At 43.0% G+C, this 5,241-nt stretch overlaps 1 protein-coding gene across 4 annotated transcripts in view; it reads left to right on the top strand.

Annotated features, from left to right (window-relative positions):
* Positions 1-5,241, top strand: part of CTDSPL (CTD small phosphatase like) — an 84,666-nt gene that overhangs the window by 22,491 nt on the left and 56,934 nt on the right. The gene's annotated exons all lie outside the window — the stretch shown is intronic.

Below are 5,241 nucleotides of genomic sequence, written 5' to 3'. Positions count from 1 at the left end.
TTTAAAAAAGATCTGAGATGAATTGTGCATTTGTGGAAAAGGTTCGGTGCAATGCACATGTTGTGGCAGATGTGGTAAAAGCAGTGGTTATGATGAAAGGAGGTGATCTGCAAAGGCAGGAAAATGCAGGGTCTGTCACAGGAGAGAATCTCAGTTTGGGCAGAGTCCTTCAGCTGTGACAGATGACACCTCTTTAAGCCACATAAGAACTTGGGGGATGCAGGAAGAGACAGTCCATGGTCTACGTTCACACTGCACATGTATTATAGGGTGGAGTAAGATGTACTTTATATGAACAGGAGCAGTGAAGATATTACAGAGCACATAAATACTGTTTGCATTTGCTTTTTGAAGACTGCTGCCTTGCACTGTGGTACATCGTAACAACGGACTTTCAGTGCTGTCCTTGCTCAATAAATGTGTGTCAGCAGTGTCAGCTTCAGAGTGCTCTGTTATGTGGTGAAGCACCCAATGGCATTGTGATGGGTCTTTATGACATTGTAATAATCAAACTTCATTTATGGAGTTATCAAGAAAGATTAAGTGTTAGAAATAATAAAGTTTACTGTAGAGTGGTAGCACTGGAAAGTTTCTGCAGTAACCGAGTTGTATGAATCATAGGATGGGTTGGGTTGGAAGGGACCTTAGAGACCATCTAGTTCCAACCCCCGTGCCATGAGCAGGGCACCTTCCACCAGCCCAGGCTGCTCCCAGCCCTGTCCAGCCTGGCCTTGGGCACTGCCAGGGCTGGGGCACCCACAGCTGCTCTGGGCAACCTGTGCCAGTGTCTCACCACCCTCAAGTAAAGGATTTCTTCCTTATGTCTAATGTAAATCTCCCCTCTTTCAGTGTAAAGTCATTCTCCCTTGTGCTGTTGCTACATGCCCTTGTAAAAGCCCCTCTCCAGCTTTCCTGTCGGCCCCTTTAGGTACTGGGAGGCTGCTGTAAGGTTTCTTCTTCTGCTGTACACACTTCTGCTGCAAGCGCCTTCTCTTCCCCAGGCTGAACAGCCCCAGCTCTCCCAGCCTGTCTGCACAGCAGAGGGGCTCCAGCCCTCTGAGCACCTTTGTGGCCTCCTCTGGACTCACTCCAGCATGTCCGTGTCCTGATGTTGGGGGCCCCATGTGAAAACACATGTCTCTTAGCAGAATAGGGGGTAAAACTGAACGCTACTGATGATGTAAGTACAGCCACGTTGTGTAGATAGTTTTTCCTTGGATCCTTTATGTCTTTGCATCCTTACTGTGCTTTCATTCAGGTACCTGACAGTATCTTGTAATTAGCACATGCCCTATGCTGTATGAGTCCCAGAGTGATTCAAACGATGGTGAAGTGATTTTTGCAGCTAGGTGCTTGGTGAAGGAGTACAGCAGGGCAAGCTGTCCAACACGTCCTCCTAGCATTCAAATAGACTTTGATGTAGGAAGGGCAGCTGAGAGAGATCCTTAAATGCGTGACCCTGAAATCCTAGGGAAGGAGGCACCAGGAGCACAAAAGCGGAAGGTGACTTAGAAAGGGCGACAGTGAAATGGTGACATTCATCAGAGGATTCAAGGGGGAAGAGAGAGAAAGAGAGCGTAAACATTATGATCTGTGAACTACAAGTTGGCAAACCTCAGTAAACTCAGAAGCGGGAGACGTGGCTCAAGAGGGTTCTTTCAGATGCAAACCTGAAAGGAAAAGAGGAGACTTAAGGTGAGGTAGCAGTTTAACAAATTTTTTGTTATGGAGACAAGCACAGACTGTCCCAGTTCAAATGAAGGTAGAAAATACAGTAACATACTAACTTGATACGTTTTTCCAGCATGAGAGGGAAGTTAGGAAGGAAGCAAGCCTGTGGAAAGTCTGACCTAGTTTCCAATAGGGATAAGTATAAAAGAATGTTTGTGTTTCTCTGGTTATTTTTTTTGTTGTTTTTTTTGATGTTCTGTGACTTGTGCTTGCCAGAACATGCACCTCGTAGTGGCTGTGGGGAAAACAAAGAATCAGAGTATTGTAGTAATGAAAGGAAGACAAAGGACTTGGTCTGCTGCTCAGCAGGAAGAGGAAGTTACCAACTTCTGACACTAAAATATTTTATTAAAATGGGGGAAGGGAAGCTTGTATCAGTCTTTGGCTAAGACTTTAATTGAGAGCAGATGGCAAATTAAATCACTGGATGCTGAGTGGCTGGTGTGAAATTATACAACTTCAGAGCTGTGAGCTGTTACCTTTGACACCTTGGGAAGAGTAAATAAGCTTCTAAAAAATCCCAGAAGAATGAACATAACACTTAGGCTGCCTTATTCATAATTTTTAATTTCAGTTTTCAGAAAGGAACATGGAAACATAAGAACTGTTGCAAGAAACCAAGGAAACCAATAGTATCCAGCAAATTTTTCTTTTCAAAAATAAACCATGTCAAAGAAACTGAATGCATTTCTGTAACTTGTTAACAAGGAAAGGATTAGTACATTACCATGAACTGAAGTGAAGCTTTTAAGATGCTAAACTAGAAAACTGTGGTCTGCATATAAACTGCTATAAAATGGGTGGAGAAATCTTTTCCTAATGTATCAATAGTCCAGGGCCCTGAAAGGGATATGGCAGATGGGAGTGTGTAGCAGCCTGTTCTAGGTCTGGTGCTGGTCAGTCTTCAATGAAGTGGATGATGCAATGGAGAACATACTGAATCTGCAGGTACTGAAATAAAAGACACACACTGGATGTTTCCACTAAAAATAGAAAGGGACTGGATGAGCTAAATGTATAGTCTCTGTTTTTCATGTTATTTCATCAGACTATTTCAAGATTTTGTGGAATAAGCCACTGTGAAAACTGAGAAGGGACAACTAATTGTGTTGCTAGTCTGTAGAAAATCCTGAGATACTTGTAGGAGTCAAATTTGACATGCAGCAGTAAAAAAAAGATATATGCCTGTTTACGCATTCCAACATGACAGCTGATTTGTGAGAATGGTGAAGTCGTCCTGCTGTACCCTGTTTCAGAAAGACTTCTTCTGAAGTGCCGTGTAAAGCTTTGAGCACTGGATTTGGATCTGAGTTTTCCAAGGAGCTGGGAGAAAGAAATCAGACTAGAAAAGCAGACCTTCAGTGAAAGGCTGAACAAATTGAGAATTTTCTTTTTTTTTATCTCTGGGAGAGGAATTCCTGATTTTTATTTATTTATCTATGTATCTGTGTGTTGTTTCTGTGATTGATGTGACTGCAACATTTCAATAGTTTGTTTGCCAACAGAAATCACAATAGTACTGGTACTGGCTTACGTTTTTTTCTTTTTTAAATATAGAAGAGGTGTGTTGGTGTGGCTAATTCTGCATGTAGTTAATGTGTGTCTAGTAACTTAATTTTTCCCACCTCTTCTTGATACTACATTGCTGAACATTACATATAAATGGCTATGGGATCTCTGTAGTTGAACATGAAATAAAGGATGAGCGTTTAAAAGTGTCAGGTTCATTCATAACACTGGAAGCACCTTGAATCAGCAGGTCAAACAACCTAAAAGAAATCAAACCCAAATCAGTTTGGGTTGGAAGAGACCTTAAAGATCATCTAGTTTCAACCCCCCTGCCACGGGCAGGGACACCTTCCACCAGCCCAGGTTGCTCTGAGCCTCATCCAAATTGGCCTTGGACATTTCCAGGGCTGGGGCAGCCTGTGCCAGCGCCTCACCACCCTCAGAGTAAAGAATTCCTTCCTTGTATCTAATCTAGATCTCCCCTCTTTCAATTTGAAACTAAATCAGTTCAGCTGTCACTTAAAGCAGTAGCTCTTCTTCCTGCCCTTTTGAGAAAGTAACTTTTCCCTTTAGCCATAGTAAATGCTTTTTGCAGAATACCTCAAGGGACTGATGGTAGGGGGGTGGTCCAATACACCCTCATTTTGTGGTGCCCTTTGCATGTCCTGCAGTACTTTTGGTCGGTAGCTGGTGTTACTCAGCAGACCATAGGCATATAGAAGATACATCAGCTCCTTTTGATGAGGCTGTCAATACAACAGTCAGTGCTTAAGTTAACAGCTGCTGTGCAGTCTGCATCTTAAATGCTTTAAAATTATTGAGAGTAAATCCAGTAGAAACAGTAGTGGAGTGGCTGCTGATCTTACTCAGCAGCTGAAGGAATGGTGAGTCTGGGAATTGGGCAATTGTACCCTGAAGTGCCATGTATACAATTCAACAAATTGCCAGATGTCTTTATGTATAGTATAGTAGTTTACCTGGAGTCGGTAATTGAGGAAGTGCCAAAATAACTGGAAAGGATGACGGGGTTATTTTTACTCTTATTTTAGAGTAGGCCATGAGATTCAGGAAGAAGGAATTGAGGAAAGCTGTTGGGACACATACACAAATAACATTACAAAACACAACATTTCAAGATAAAGAAATCTGACGGTTGGTTGGTTGGTTGGTTGGGGTTTTTTCTTCCCCCTGGGTCATACTGGGGTGGTCTTGACAATGTTGTATTGGCCAAGGGAGGGAAGAAAAGGAGATATGCCGCCTTAAGCTGAGGAGGAAGGAAGCTGTTCTGAGGGTGGAAGGGGCTGATGGCAGAGCCTAGAGACTGGCATGGAGTAAGCAGGCGGAGCACTAGAAAGAGACATGCCTTAGTGCAGAGAAACTCAACTGCTTTGAGACTAAAAGATGATAAGTTGTAGACTCTTCCTTCCTCCCTTGACCACCTCAATCTGCTGCACTGTGTTCCGTGGTTGCCATAGCCAAGCTGTTCTGCTTGCAGTCATGTCTTTTCCATCTTCCTTCCTATCTTCCACAAGCCTGCTATTGCTGCCACTTTCCCAACCCCACAGAAAAAACAGTGGAAGTGCTCCAGTGCAGCTGCATCAGGCTCACATGAAGTGCCTGAAGCATAATGCTGAAAGGTGAATAAAGCTATGAGGACATTGGTGGTTATCTGCTTGTAGTGGCGTTGCAAGGTTTGTTTGTACATTTGTATTTGGATTATCTGCTCTCTTGGTGAATAAAGTTTAGTGTGTTTGTTCAGCTGCAGGAATTTGTTAATCTTTCTTTCCTTCACTTTCCTCCCAGAAATGAGAATAATCTCACCATGGAGAAGTTCAGCAAAGATTTGATCGCAAGAGCTTTCGCTGCTTGCGCTTTTCTTTCTTTTTTTTTTTTTTTCCTGTCGCTGGGAGAATACATTTGTAGTGGTAGCTGGAAGAGAAGAAAACTGAATGTGCAGGATTAAGCTTGAGGCCCCAGCTTCCTGTATAAGGGGAGAGGAGC

Source organism: Falco biarmicus, chromosome 4, assembly GCF_023638135.1.
Source record: "Falco biarmicus isolate bFalBia1 chromosome 4, bFalBia1.pri, whole genome shotgun sequence".
NCBI classification, from domain to species: Eukaryota; Metazoa; Chordata; class Aves; order Falconiformes; family Falconidae; genus Falco; species Falco biarmicus.
The sequence above is the reverse complement of the archived record's forward strand: the minus strand, read 5'-3'. Positions and strand labels throughout refer to the sequence as shown.